This window comes from Melospiza georgiana, chromosome 4, assembly GCF_028018845.1.
Source record: "Melospiza georgiana isolate bMelGeo1 chromosome 4, bMelGeo1.pri, whole genome shotgun sequence".
NCBI classification, from domain to species: domain Eukaryota; kingdom Metazoa; phylum Chordata; class Aves; order Passeriformes; family Passerellidae; genus Melospiza; species Melospiza georgiana.
This window is the reverse complement of record NC_080433.1, coordinates 59,299,387-59,315,815: the sequence shown is the minus strand read 5'-3', so window position 1 is coordinate 59,315,815 and position 16,429 is coordinate 59,299,387.

The window sequence follows — 16,429 nt, the reverse complement described above, 5'->3', positions numbered from 1 at the left end:
GCAGTTCTCCCCCAAAACCTGAGGGATTAATGTGAAGATTATACAGATTTACCTCTTCCTCCTCTGCAGCATGGTGGTCCTTCCCTGTCTTCTCCAAACAGACAAAGTACTATCACTCTCCCATCACACAGGCAAAACTGGTTTGGCATTTGAATATTACACCTGCTTTTACTTCATCATTTTTGTTCATGGGACTATGCCACTCATCTGGACTTCTGGCTTTAAGCTTGGTCTGAGTTGAAACTTACATTGTTTCTCCACTTCTCGATGTTTGCCATGAACCTTCTTAGCCCGTAAGCAGCAGAAGTGAGGGTTAACCTGATCTGATTTGGAAATACTGCCAGGTGTGAAACCTGAGGTCCCTTCTGCCCACACAAGGCAACACCTTCTAGCTAGTCCTTCCTGTTGGGTGACCTGCTTGCTTAGAGATGACCTCTGTGCTTAAAAGCATTTGACAAGTGCAATGCACACCTGAGAGTAGCACAAGGCCCACTTACAGCCCTCTGCAGGAGGAAGGGAAGCTGCTTATTTGTTTTGAAAATAGAGGCTATTGCTTAACTAACAGTACTTCAGTCACTTCCATGGCAACAGGCTCTGAGAGACAAAGCAGGTCTTCATCAGAATGCACAGCAGCTTGAAAAGAGAATGGAGATAATTCTACATAGCAGCAATATGAAGTTTCCATTAATTTTTGAATTTTACCTGTTAGTTAGCAGATGATTTAATCAGTGAAGTAATGGCTATTCTGCTAACCATTTATGAGCAAATTGGCATTGATTTCTTTCAGTTGTCAGGCATCCCTTGTTTTTGTAATGACTGGGGATCTGCCAGCACAGTGTGGTGCCCCCTTCCCTCCTCTGCCCACACAATCTGCCAGGTGCCTTGCAATGATAATTGTATTTAAGGGGGAACAACATTTGGAAATTATGGCCTACTTCAATGGTACTGGAATTTTTATATGAAGAAGTCAAGAAATCAAAGGAATCTGTAGTAAGTTACATCCATGTTTGTGATTGAATATGAAAGAATATGAAAGTAGTTGGAAGTGAGGAAACATGGTGGATGCAGTCTTTTTGTTGTCCTCTCCCCCAGGTTTTTTTAACTTCTTCTTGAGAAACAGAACAAGCCTTGATAGATCTTCACAAAATTATAGTTCTTTCTGCTTTTGCTCATGAGTGTTTAAATCCAGTATTCCTAAAAAGCATCTGGGAAGAACAAGTGTCTTGATATTCAAATTATGGGCAAATACTGAAATTTCATCCTTCTATTTTATCATTATATCATATTTTGTATAATGATTCCATCAAGATTGTAAGAACATAAAGTACCAAATTCATAATCTCCTGTTGTTCATGCTTTTAGATGATGTGGCATTTTTTAATGCAGGTAATTTTGAAAGCTAAAAAGGAATCCAGTTTTAGAACAGAAACCCCACAATACTGTTGCAGTGCTATTAAGAACTACTTAGCCATAAGGTAGCTGCCTAAAATCCTTGATTTTCGACTGAAAAAAGGTCTACTTGAAAACTTCTTCCTCATTTATGTTCTTTCAGTTAAATATGTAGGCAATGTAACAGAAATTTTTGGCAAACCAAAGGCTGCTGTGGAAGCCACCAGCTCAGCAAACAACAGGAAACATTCTATCTAGCTATCCATCTATCCATCTCTGCATCTATATATCTCACAGAATCACAGAACGGCTCAGGTTGAAAGGGACCCCAGTGGGTGTCTGTTGCAACCTCTCTGCTCAAGCAGGGTCATCCCAGAGCACGTGGCACAGGATTGCATCCAGATGGTTCTTGAATATCTCCAGGAGGGAGACTCCACAGCCTCTCTGCACAACCTGTTCCAGTGCTCAGTCACTGCAGAGTAAAGAAGTTCTTCCTTCATATTCAGGTGGAGCTTCCACCCACACCCTTGTTGTTGCTCAGACAGAGAAACAGCATCTCTGCTTTGCCACTGCTGCACACACACACAGAGGCACAGCAAAACTCAGGCGTCACCATCACTTGTAAGGAGTCTATGACCTCTTAGTCTGTCCTCAGAACTTGCTTCCATGTAGCACTCCCATGAACTTCCCTGAATATCTGCTCTAGTATCTCATTAGTTTTGAAGTTAGGAACAATTTTCATAATTCCACGCATTCAGAACATTTTATTTTCCTCAATTCTTACACTGGGGTTTTTCTTGGCTGTAAGAAAATCAGACCCTTAGATGCCTAATACATATTTTTCCCTGATACAATTTGCTGAGATGAAAAATTCTAACTTTTTTATTGTATATGAACTGAAAAAAAAATCAGGAGAATCTCTGTAAACAGTCCTGTATTCAAAATTTTTTTTGAATGTTCAAAGTTGAAAAGGTCACACATATTTAATCCCTTGCTCTTCATGCAGAAGAAGTTAGTCCTTCTCCTTCACCCTTTAAACAAGCAGTCCCTCAAACTTGGTCAACATTAGAATCTCAGGACCACAATATTAATTGTTATAGTTCATTATCTGAAGAATAAATGAAAGTTATTAGCATTTTTGTAGCTAGATTAGAGAAAAATGACAGAGCATTCGACTTTTGTGAAGCCTGGATATTTTCAACAAGTTGGTGAAAGCAGAGTCCTTTGAAAGCCGGTGTTGAAAACCTTTCAATTTCTCCTGAAGTAATACCATTTGTCTGAATGTGACAAAATTCTCACTGTGGTTAAATGAATTGTGAGGATTCTGTCCTGTTAAGTAGGGAAAGGAACCATTTTTAATTAAATTTTTTTGTAGTTTAGTCTGCCAGAACTTTTCTCTAGTTTAGCTTGCCAGCAAGTCCACTGAGGAGCAGAGAAAAGAAAGAGAGCAGAGAGACAGAAATGACAGGGCATACTGAAAATGAGATGAAAAAGGAAACACTGGAATACTTAATTCTTCCAGAGGAAAAAGTTGCTTCTGGTACTGCAAAAAAGGCTCAGCTCCACCTTCCAGAGACAGGAAAGCTGAATATATATAATAATTACAGCTGGATGAATACCATGAATAGTCATTCACATTCTATTTTGATTGTATTTATGTCATCTTTTTTTCTTTGGTTTTGGTAGATATTCTAGTGAGCTTGTGGTAAACAGTGGCTCACAGTTGATTAATGTAAACTCCTTGTTTATACATAACAGCTTTAACAATATAGTATGAATAATTCAGAATCTTTAGCAAAGGAGATGTAAACAAACATAAAGTACTTCCCCTGCCCACCATTCTCCCCCCCTCCACCAAAAAAAAATCCTTCTTCATTCTTTCCTTTGGAGTATGATAAAACACACAAAAATATATGTTAGTACAGATCACTGAGAATTTTTAACAAAGAAATCTTTCCTTTTATGTACCAACAGTGCACTGTGCAGCCCCTAAATAATCCTAGCACATCCTCCCTAAGTGATCTCCTATATTTATAAAGGTTTGAAAGTTTACTGCCTTTAGAATTCTACTGACCATTGCAACAGCAGAGTTTATGAGAAACTTTGAGTAATAAAAATAGTGCTCTTGTTGCTTTGTTGTAAGTTTGAATTTGGCATACACGTTACAAATACTGCGTGTGCTTTCTATAAAATACAGTTCTACTGCAATGTATTAGTAGCCTGTTTTCTGTGAGTAACTTTAGTCAAATCACACTACAGCAAACCATGGAGAACCACTGCAAAAAGAAACCCTGTCAAAAATAATGTAAATGCATAGTTAGTTAGTTAGAATTAAGTGAATTAGTAAGAAATTAGGGAATCTTGTATACAGACTTCTAAAACTCAGAAGAAGAGTGCAATGTGTGTTTTGGGTTATACCCAGCTATAACTCACCCCACTGCCAGAATCTGACATAGCCACAGTTTGCACCACATCAGTCACTAGCTGTAAACCAAGTGTGTTCAGCTGTAGAGATTAGTCAATGTTAAATTGCATTAGGTGAGGAGTTTCCTCACTAATTATTATATTTATAGTCCCATTGCCCACAGTATCGATAACAGTGGGCATGGACTTAACAAGAATGTTGTTTTGCAGCTTAGTCTGTTCTGATTGTGACTTTTAATTGGTAATTGGGTTGTTTTTTTGGTGTTTTGTTTTTTTGTTTTTTTTTTTTTTTTTTTAAATAAGAGATGGGCCTTAATTGCAATGGCCCTTTCCATAATTCCTTTGACTTCCTGCACAAGTGTGCATGTGCCTCTCTCAAAGTTTGATGGTGCCACTCAGATTCAGGGATACCAGCTGCTCTTTTGCAGTCTGTGTTCAGGGAACAGGACTGACAGGAGTCTCCTGTGTCTTGGAGAAGGCAGCCAGGGTGCAAAGCAGAATGCTGAGGAGACCCAAATGTGGCAGTAACAGCACAGCCCTGGTGACACTGCCGCGTCTTTTTGTGCAAGTGTCTGAGTTTGCTGAATTTGCTGTGTGGTCTGTCAAGAGACAAGACGGGTAAGGAAGATATTAGCAGAGTTAATGGCTTTTAATAAGGCTGAGGGCAGCGCAGTTCCCTTTGCCTGCAAGGCTGAGCAGCAGGGCCTAACTCATCTTACCCCTAGGGCTGGCCACCACAAAGCCAGTTGGTCCACACAACTGAGAAACTCTGAGCCAGGCAGGTTTAACACTTGGTTTGTTGCTACAGATGTACTCATGCTGATCACTTACATAGAAACTTGATGGGCTCAACCATCTGGAAAGAAGGCAAGACGAGGGAACTTGCTCTTGAGGGAGAGTGCTGAGGGACTGGGCAGGTTCAAGAGCTGTCAGGGACGGGTAGCAAAGGATCAGGGCACAGAGATTGGGAACCTTTAGCTCAGAGATGGGAACTGCTGCAAGGAACACAGAGCAGCTGGCCAGCCCTGACAGGGACAGAGGGAAAACTGTCCACATCAGAGGGCTGTGCAGGATTTGCTCTGGTCAGGAAGCCACAAAACCAGCATCAGAATAAAGGATTGTTTTGGACATGGAGTGGTCTGTGCAAAAAAGGTAATATTTATTTATTTAATTTTCCTAGCATATCAAGTAGTTGATTATTTCCCATTTAAAATGTTAGCTGATTCACTTTATATCATGATGAAGCCTATTTATTTTAGAGAGTTGTTTGTTTGTTTGCTTGTTAGTTTTTTTAAGCTTTCAAGCCCCTCAGTTGCCTTTGAGTAGATGTATAAGAAAGTGGATTACAAGAGGCCACTCAAGCGCTGTGGGAAGCTTGCAGTCTCATCACCCAGCTGTGATCAGCTATTCCCTGGCCCCACCAACACTAACTTGAGCCTGGTTGAAGACCAAAGTGTTATAATACAGATTATTTGTCTCCTTGGTTGCTCTGCAACCAGCAACAGCAGGTTTCCTGTTGTTAGATCACCCTGACACTCTGCAAAGGAATGTGGAGGCATTGAACCTTGTGACAGAGGAATTTGCAGGCTGCTTGAGTAGCCAGGAGAGTTTTCAGAATCCGACAGAAACTCCCATTAACCTCCCAATGTTATTGTTCAGAATACCTGGGGAAAGTGGTGTTTTTATCTGCATAGCCACACAACATATTTATCTTTTAAAAGACATCATGACACTCTGCATGCTTGGCTGCAGTGGGTTCACAGCACTTACTATCTGCACACAGCTAGTACTCAAGGACCCAAAGTGAAATGGGAGCCCCTTGATGGGGCTGTTAACACAGCAGAAATCTCTATTCCAAAATGTCTTGACCTCAGCATCCAGAAGAAACTGGTTTTGGAGGTCAGGCTATCAGCCCTGCTCTGGACCAGAGCTGCAGAGCTGGCCTCTGCTCCCCACTGGCACCTCTGGGCAGGCAGGAGGAATGTGCCTGCTTGCCAATGATTGCTGATAGCCAGCAGCTGCCTCCTCCCAGGGAAAAGCAAGAGCCTGGTGAGGCTGTCCCTTGGGAAAAGCTGATCAGGATGAGCCAGCATTGAGTTGTGCCTGTCTTGTTGCTGGATACAGAAAAAGGGAGTTGTATTGCCCTCATCAGGGGTTAAAAGAGAAACAGAACCAACTGTTCAGGCTTTCTCTTTGGCCCTGGCTACCATAACTGGGAATGTAAGTTGTTTTCAATAAGTATTTCCTTTGCATTGATAAAAAATTGTGTTCTACAGAGATCACAATCTGCTAAATCCAGTAGAAAAACTTTTTCATAGCATAAGGGAAGTTGACCAAGAGTGTTATGGTTGTTTTTTTGATATGAAAGTTACTGTGTCACACATCAGGAAAGTAGAGGAAAGGATAATTTTGTTGAAATGCAGGCAATTTGTTTAAAGTGTATCCAAGAGTTGGCTGAGAAGCTAATTTGAGCTACTGCTGTTCAGTTTGCTCTGTTAAGAATCCAGCCCTTGGGAGCCCAGTGTTTCTGTGTCCTGCTACCCAGCAGTACAAAAAATCTCTCTTACCCATAGCTATGTTCTTCTGTCTTCTTCATAAGTAAAGTGATAATCATGCAGGATATGTTTTAGAAAAAAGTGACCCTGTTCTGAAAAAGTCAGCATAAGATACAATTTTTTGTGGTATTTTTAGGTACTGTTCCACTATGTTGGATGAATTTCATTTTATTTTGGGGAAGAGGGGTGGTGGGGAAGAGAACATATACTGGAAGTTGATTTGGAAGAGCCCTTAAGATAGGAAGTTTGCCAGGATATCTGAAACTCATTCCTACCATTTGAACCTGTAAATCTTTTACAGAGCTATATATATGTAAATTGGCTGTTTGTTAATCTTTGCAAAGATTAAGAATAGAGGTAGTGACCTGAAGCTAGGTTAGAGGGAACAGTGATTGATGTCTCTCCATAACTAATTCCAGTAGGAAATTCCAGATTGCCGTACTTTACATATTTGTGCTGCTGTATCTCTCTCCTCCTTGTCCTTAATGTTTTTCTGGGACTTGGAAATGTACAGCTAATGAAGCCTTTCATATAATTTAAAAAAAATACTGTTAGTTTGTAAGACAAAAAAGATGTTTCAGGATTTTTAAAGAGCATAAAGTAAGCTCTTGCCACTTTCTTCTTAATTTACACCCAGTGAATCTGGAGATTTGACTTCCCAGATGCAAGCAGATCCTTCAGGAAAGTGGGTCAGTAGGGCTGGCAAAGGCTGTGTGTTTCCAGGCCACAGGAGCTGTTAATATACAAACTAGATAGTTTAATCTAGTTTCAGATCAAAACTAGATTAAAAGCAAAAAAACCCCTCTTGCATGGTAGAAAATTAAGAGGGGGAACACTTATTCCAAGGCATGAGGTGTTTCCAAAATTAGATTGTTCAGCTGATAGTGCCTTTGGGAGCTGCTGCTGGGAATGTAGCCTGGCCCTCTGAACACGTTCCTATGCATTGCTCTCGCTGATATGAAATAATCTGTGGTCATTTATTCCTGCTTCATATCTGCCACACAAGGCTAGTAGCTGGCATGATGCAAATTCATCTCCCAAATTTCTCTTGAAAGCCCTTGCTGAAGAGGCCTTGCCCACCCCTGATGTGAACTTGCATGAGCCCATTAACCCTGGAGGCTGGGGCTCAGCCTCACGTGGCTGAGCTGGCTGCCTCGGAACCAGGCTGCTCCAGGGATATGCAGGAGGATCAGAATTACATCTAATAATAAAGTAATAGCATCTTTATGCATTTTTTAATATATCCTCTTAAGTTCAATTAAGAAATCTGATTATTTCCACAAAAATGGCAGGGCCATGAAATATTAATTTAGAGCTTTCTTTGAACCTGAAAAAGGTAATTATTTCAGAATAAAGAGAAGGGAATAGTGCAAGTCAAACCTCATGATTAGTGCTCCCTGATCTTTCATGCTGTTAGAATTTAATACTGAATCAAATTCAAATGAAACAAATTAGAAGAGCCCTAAAATATGATTCAGTGCAGCTCTGGACCTGATCTCTGAGCTTGATCCATTTTAAAAGAAAGTACTAATGGTTAAGCAATTACTGATTAATATTTTTTCCTTCTGTATTACTTTAATAAACACATCCGTAAATCAAAGTGGGATTTTTTTTTTTTTTAGTCTTTATTCACTGAAATATATTTTCCTTGAAATACATGTTTTCCTTTACTGTTTATTAAATGACAGATACAAAAATGCTCTCTTTTTAGGAGGCTGATCTTTCATCCCAGAAGAAATCAACTTTTTGTAAGGAAAAAACCAGTTGCAACATGGCATATAAGTCTCATGTTGGAGCCTGGTTGAATCATGAGACATTAAGGGGGATTGCTCCCCAACTCAAAGAAACATCCTTATCCAAATTAAGAAGGATGCACACTAATTCGTGCAGATTAATTCTGTGGATATGAGAAAATTTGCACTTGGTCAGTTTTCATCTCATGACCTTTTCAAAAATAATTTCTCAGGTGATTTTTTTCCTGCCTCTCCAGTATTCCCTCAGAGAAATCCTGTGAAAAGAAGTAATTCTATGGAAAAACATTATAATCAAGCAGAATTTACTTTTCAGGGTTGAGCTTTCTTTAACATGACAGCAGATGTTCTTGGCATGGGCAATGTAAACAGCCAGACAATGCAGATGCAAAGAGAAACATCCCAGCACTACTTCTGAATTTTAAACTGTTCTTAAGACATGCTATTAACAACATAGCTACCCTAATATTCTGTGATTCATTTCTGTGGGTAGTAAAACACATACACATGGCTATAGGCATGAAGAGGAGAGCAGAGACTTTCTTCACTGCATCTACTCCGCTCTGGTGAAGGTTATTTGGCCTCAGACCCCTCTCATTGCTGCAGTTTCAGCCTGAAATTTAACTTTGTTAACAGGAAATTTCCTCAGCCATGCTGAATGGGGCTGGAGATGTGAAATGTGTACTATACCTTACATTGTTATTCCAGCAGAAGCTTGAGCCAGGCCCATTTTCCTTGTCCTGCCTGCCTTGGGGCATGTTGGGAGCCCACACTCACTGCCAGAAGTGCTCGGTGTGCTGGCAGCGTAGGAGACACTGCCACCCAAGCCTGGAGAGTGTTTGCTAGGTCTTGACAGAACGGGGAAAAAGAGGAATGAGTACGGTTAACTCCAAGGCTTCACAAGTCAGTTTTATTGCAATTTGAGTTTGTTCGCAGCAGCAAAGGGCAATGGGAGTACTTGTGTGTTTTGTTTTGATGGTAGACATCGTAGACATTTTTTATGAGAAAGTTAAGATTACAAAGAATCCCTGAGTAAATACATTTGTGCCTTTGTTGTCGAAAATTAGTGTAAGATTAGAAAATAATGTTTTGAATAAGACATAGGCCAGCTTTGATCTAGCTATGAACTATTCTCAGGACCTTACAGAAATAAATTACTGAAACAATTTTATTGTTGATGATGAACTGATCACTGAAAGTTCCAAGAGAGACAAAGAATGACTGAAAATTTAAGAAAGGTACAAGGAAAACAGAACTGAAGGTTGGCTAAATATATTACTGTCAATGAGAAAAATGTGGATGTGGTCATCTAGCAGTTTGATAAACTTTATGAAAAAAAAGAGTACATAAGAAGACTGAGAGAAGAGATTTTCTCCTGAACTCAAAAGTACTATGAAGTCAAACATTTACACATTATAAGATGCATTTATTCATGTGGGGTTTTTTTATATGTGGACATTTATGAAAAACAGATATTATTCAGAAGAACAAAGTTTTAATGTGAAGTTTTGGGTCAAAGTGGGAGAAGACCTAACAAAGAATTCTAAAAAAAACTCCAAAAGATAAAATAAAACTATGCAGAAACATGATTAACAAAATATCACCTGGGGGAAAAATGTGAGAACTTACAAAGTGTGTTAATAAAATGGAAATATAAATGTCTTTTACTGAAAGGAAGCAAACTGTTAAAATCATTAGTAATTTTAAAAAAAAGAAGAAAAACTAAGATTAAATCTCAGAATTATATGTTTAGAATAATTATGCCACTGAAAAATTTCATATAGTTACATCTATCAATTAAAAGTTCCTGCATAATTTTGACAAACTATTCAATTTTGGGTTTCACCAAAATAAATTTATCCAAGGAAATTAATTTGAACTTTGCTGTAAGTCAAGCATAATAGTTAATGGTTTTGGCTGATGAACATCTTTCCTCAACAATAACACAACCGATCAAACATCTTAGATAAAAGCCAGCATGGATGATGACATTAGCATGTCATCATCACACAGACAACATCAATTATGAGAAGCATAACTCCAGCACTTCCAACTATCTGTCATCACCTGGAATAATTAAAAAATGAAAAAGCTAGCAAATGACTGGGGAAAGGATTTAAATATTTTTCTTTCTCATGTTGCGCCTCAACAGACATTGTTATGGTATTACTGACTCACATTTTGTTTGATAAAAGTCCCCATAAAAGATTTTGCTGCCATGAAGGGAAATCCCATGCAAAAAAAGATACCTTTTATAGTGCCACTGTAGGCAAAATTTTTTCCTGCTGGTTTAGCATTCTGTATAAAAGTAAACAGAGAATAGTTTGGGTTGGAAAGAACCTTTAAGGAGCATCAAGTTAATTTCCTGCTGTGGGCAGGGACATCTTTTACTAGACCAGGTTGTTCAAAGTTCATCCAAGCTGGCCCTGAATGTATTGACCTTTGAAAATTAAAACACTTACCTTGGAGTTATACCATGCAACTAATTTTAAAACAAAATTCCTCCTCCAAAATGATAAAAATTGAAAGTATAGGATGGTGTTTTATCAGAGCACATCTAGTTTATTTGCAGTTCAGATAGTTTGCTGACAACTGTGGACTATTTTCAGACATATATTTCGAAATTCATTACCAAGCCATTGTTTTGTAAGTTTGAGGAATATTATTAGCACTTTATGAAATTAATTCTTACAAATCTGTGTTAACTCTACCACAATCTCTATCCTTTCATGAGAAATGTGCACATTTCAGTGGGAAGAGGTCTGAAAACTCTGTGCTATTAGAGAATTAGATCATGGTGCAAGACCAACAGTTCTGCCTTTATGGCTGCTCCAATGTGCACATGAGCTCTCCCAGGCTGTGAGAGTCTCTTCTAGAAAGGCAGATCTGCTTGACCATGCAGAGGTTAGACTTTGGGTTCACACAACACCAACTACACCTCATTCAACAAGAATAAACGGGGAGCTGTATTTTAATGAGGCAAAAATATTGTTAAATGATAAATTAGGCCTATAAATAATTTGAAGTTTGTGTTCTGATTTTGTACCAGGGGCACATGAGAGCAGCTCAGAGGACACATCTCTTACAAAATGGTATTATTGCCTGTTCAGTCAATGAGCAGAATATGCAGGAATATGAAAAGCTTATGAAGGCTTCAGGGTTTTCCCAGCCCATACTGGTTATTGGCAAGGGAAGTTTGCCAGAATATGAGAGGTGTCAGTTTCCAAAAGGCATGTATCTCTTGTCCTTAAAAGGAGCACACTGGACACCATGTTCAGGAGTCTGAGGCACTCGGTGAAGCCTCTGGAATGAGGGTGGAGAAAATTATTGGGCAAACTGGAAGCATGGCAGCTCCTTCATCAAGAGAACTGTACTTACAGAGAGGTCCTGGCCAAGAAAATAATATGCTGTGGAAGCTGAGTTACAGGCTTGCCTGACAAGTGTCCAGGATGGGTTCTGAGTACGTGGAATTTGACTCACCTGCTTAATGTCATGCTCCAGCCAGGAAGAACTCTCAGCAGAACTTGTTTGCTGTAGGTACAATATCTCATTGATGAAGCTAAATTGGTTTCAGCTCTGAAGTCAAACTGCTCACAGCTGCTTCAAAGGTGAAGAGAAGCATTGTCAAGGAGCTGTTTGAGAGAAGCAGATTGATGTAGAAACAGTTTGTACAATGAATCTCAAATAACTAAGATTTCTTAAGCTCTCAAGGTGTGCTTCAAATAAAGGAGACCCATATATAGGCCCTTAATTGTTTTAAAACCCCATTATTTCTTTGTCTTTTACTTTTTTTTTTTCATGAACAGGAAGTTTACATGTTGTTTATGTCTTGGAAATTCCCCTTTGTGTCACTGGGCAGTGATTCCAGTGGGAAGTATGACAGTAATGGAGTACCCAGAATAAATGAGAATACTGGAGAACCTCTGTGCTATCTAGCATCATTGGAAGAGAATAATTTGTTTCAGAAACTTGGAAGAATATATAGTGATTTCTATATATAGAATATATAGAATATATAGAATATATAGAATATATAGTGAAGCACTTGAACTGAAGCACTTGAACTTAGAGCCAAAGAAAATGGCTCTAAGTACAGGTCATCTTGAAAAATCATCACACTAAAGTAATTTAGGTAGTGGGTTTCTATTCAAAGTGAGAAGGGACATGTTTACAATAAATAGTAAACTTCTTGCCCATTAAAATTTTCAGTGTCGTGTAATTGGATTTTGTTTCTTTTCAGTTTGTTTGCTTTTATGCAGTAAGGAGTGTGAAAGTGTATTCAATGTGTCAGATTCTTTCCATTCAGAAATACAAACTGAATGTAGGTATAAAATGTGTTTCTCCTCTCATAATATGATGACAATTGATTCAATCTGGTTTTTGTGAACTGCTTCTCCAAAAAGCATCAATGATCTCTTTCAAAGAGAAGTTTCTCAGCTGCTCTGTATTGTACAAAAAGAAATGCAAGGAATATTATGAAAATAAATGGGGTTTAGTGTTCTTTTACTGTTGCTGTTTAGTATGTCAGGACAAAATTATAGGAATACAACACCCAAATTATTTCAGAAGCCTCCCAAGTCTCCATCTTCAATCTGCAGATAAATATCACATATTATTCAGAATTTTATGCTATTGAAATTCCCAAAAGGTACTTTTGTTTTGATCCTTTACCTCCTTTTCCATACAAATCTCATTGTCCCTGATAGCATTCTGCTAAGCTTAGAAGAGTCTGCTCCTTAGGAGATTCTTTGAAAAAAGAAAACACACAGTTTAAAATACAATTACAGTTCCATAAAGATTTACTAACCTAGTTTTTAGAGCATTTAGAGTTGTTGGAGCAGTTGTCTGTCATCCTCTTGCACATGTACTTAGAAATTGGAAAACTTCAGGATGGGACATGTCACCACACATCCAATTCCCCCACTGTGGAACTGCAGGCAGTGCAGCTCTGCTTTCACTTCTGTGAAAAGAAAAAGGGAAAGAGGAGTGTTTAATTCTCTCTATATGCTGTGTGGGGATGTTAATAGAATTTTCAGTTCCAAAATCTTTTTTGTTTTTGAAGAAAAATAATGAGCAGCAACAATGGGAACCAGCCAGGCAAAATTTCCTGTGCCTGTTAAAAGCTTTGCAGAACTTGCAAGTTCTTGGGGAATTAGTGTTTTTGACTTAATTTTTGTGCTTTCTAATTTGTGAAAATTTATTCTCAATGGCATCTTTCTAAAGGTGGAGATCAGTATTGGGTACAAAAGACATTTAATTTTTTCCTGGCAATAATGAAAATAATGAAGCCCTCTGATCCCAGCCACTGGCAAATTAATAGACAAATAAAATTAGAAATGGTTTCCAATTTTTTTTCAATGATAAGGAGTGAAAGCTAATTATTCAACAAAAATAATAATGTTTAAAATACTGACAAAATCTTGTTTTATGATGGGTACATGCTATATCAATTTACTTAAACCCTAAAAACGAAGGAAAGGAGATAGTTTCTTTGCTCAGTGCTCCAGGTCTTTTGTAGCTGTTCTTGACTCCAGAGAGCTTCTTGGGATTTTTTCCCAAATAAGCAGAGAATAAAACAAGTCTGTCCTACCACAGACATCTAAAAGTCAGATGCCTTGAATAAGGTCTTGTAGTCAGTGAAGAGAAACACTCAGTAATTCACCTCAGCCTGGTAAAAGCACTTCAGTTGAGCAGGGTGGGAGTACATCCATCTATCTGTAGATTGTGAGACAGAGGTTATAGTGACCAATTTAGATACAGAAGTGCAAAATCAGAAGTAAATCCCACAACAGTGCTTACCCAGGCCATTTCTGGAGCTTTCTTCTCTTTCCCCTACAGAGCAGAATTTAGTAACTTCAGAATTCAAGTTTTTCTATATAAAAAGTTTAACATTTGATAATGCCTCTCATTTTTGTTATCAATAATTTTGAAAATCATTAATATAATTTTGTAGAAGCATAAATCCTTCAAATTTCTTTGAGAAGATTCTTTAATTACATTCCTTTGCCCTGTTTTTCCACATACTGCTTCCCGTTGAGTAATACCTTACTCATCTTACAGTTCTTGTTGTGATATGTGATATTTCTGTTACTATAATTAGTCATATATTGGTGTAAAAAACTTTCCCTCTAGATTGGCTGCTCTAATATAGTACTTATCTCATTCTATAAACCTATCCTGAATGATCAACCTTTGACAAGGATATATTGATTTTTTTTTTCCCCTTTCACATTTCTATGAATTCTGCCTTGCTGCACGTTGTATTAGATTCTGCATGCTTTGAAATTTTCAGAAGCATTGCTTAACTGAAATGTTTTTCTTAGTCTGGTAATATTGCCATATTGCCTGTGATGACTCAAAGGTTCTTAATTTCATGTTAAGATGAAAAGTGGTACTGTAATTTACAAGGCCATTGACAAGGTGTGGTGGGTTGACTCGGTTCACCAGCCAAGCACCACTCAGCTCTTCTGACTCCAGCAGGACAGGGGAGACAATAGGAAGGGCAAAGGTGAGAAAACCTGTGCTTAAAAACATTTAATAAGCAAAATAAAGAGAAATAATAAAATGGAATAAAAAATTAATACAAAAGTAAACACTGATCACCTCCTGCAAATAGGTCAATGCCCAGCCAGGCTCTGAGCAGTGTCTCTCATCCCAAAATACCTGCCTCCTCCCCAAGTTTTTATTGCTAAATCTGCTTTTATATGGCAGAAAGTATCCTGCTTAATCAGTTTGTGTCAGTTACCTTTATTGTGTCCCCTCCTAACTTCTTGCACACCTTCAGCCTACTCACTGGGAGGCAGAGTGGGAATATCTGGATGCCATGGAAGGACTTCTCAGCAATAACCAAAACCCAGGTGTGTTATCTGCATTTTCAAAACAACACATGGTCCAAACCAGCACCATGAGAGACCGCCATGAACCAAATCCATCCATCCCAGCTCAATCTCTAGCCCTTAGTCCATACAGTGGATGCCACTCTCAAGTCTCACACTATCCAATACAACCTTACTAAGCACCACTCTCTTTCCTGTCATGTGATACACATATGTACAGATAGGATTCTCACAGACTATGGGTCACCCCTGTAAAACATCCATAAAATGTCCATTGAGTTGTGTGATGCATGACTTGGCCTTCAAGTGTTGTGGTGGCTGCTCAGGACAGGAGAGGTCGTGTTAAATTGTTGCCTCATGTTGGGTCATTGCAGTGCTTGTCTGTCTTCTTGCACAGCTCATTCTCCATTGCTTCAGGTGATTCTTGACTTCCTATAACATGGAAATCAAATCACATTTTACTTTCCCCCAGGGTTTAATGTCCTTGGGACGCACAACAGATATCCCCATTCTCCCACGTTACCCATGAGCTGTATCCAGGTCTTTGAGCAAATTGCCCTGTAGCCCTGGCACTGCTGACCTGCAGGTGTCCTGTGCCAGAGACTCCAATGGAGTGGTGCATCCTGGCAGCAGCACAGAGAGCATTTCTCTCATCTGGTCCTGCCTGGAGTGGCCCAAGGGGACTGCATGAACTATACATTGCTTAATCTGTGCAACAGTTTGTTGCTCAGGGCTTCAGTCAGAACAGATCTCTTGGATCACTCAAGAGAAAGATCTCACAATCAGACTGCGAGTCCTGGAATATGCATTCTACAGAAAAATCATAGTGCCTAGGAAATTTTATTTTTTTGTCTGCTAACCAGTGGGGCATGACTTCTGTCTATCTGTTGGGATATGATGATGCCCCTCTTGCCATCTCATTCCCCATAACTGGATCTCTCATCTCCCTTTGTTTTATTGAAAAATCAGCTTTTGGAATAATGTTTTTCTCAAACAATTCTTCTGCTTTATTGTCCCACACAACTATGTTTTGGAGCATACAAGGCCTTCTTCAAGTATTAAAGAGAAATAGCAGTCCTCAACCGAAATGCAAATACAGCTATCTACACAAAACTTCAGAGTAAAAGGACCATTCCTAGGCTTTTCTGATGTCTGAAAAAATGAACCAGAAAATGCAACTACTGGGAAAACACACAAAGGAAGTCCACAGTTAACTCAAGACATTACAAAAATAAAGGAAGCTTTCCAAGGCTAGGCATTAAGGGATCAGTGCTGACCCAGATCAGCTAACACTGGGCAGCACAACTAGAAATATTCTTTATCCTTCACAACTCTGCCTCTTTTAATTTTTTTTCCAGTGTTGTCAATATGTCCTTATTTATTTTTTTAATTGAATTTTTTTTTCATAATCATTCAATAACACCTGAAGTCACATTAGGACCACTCTTGTCTTCACATGCAGAGCTGTATGTTC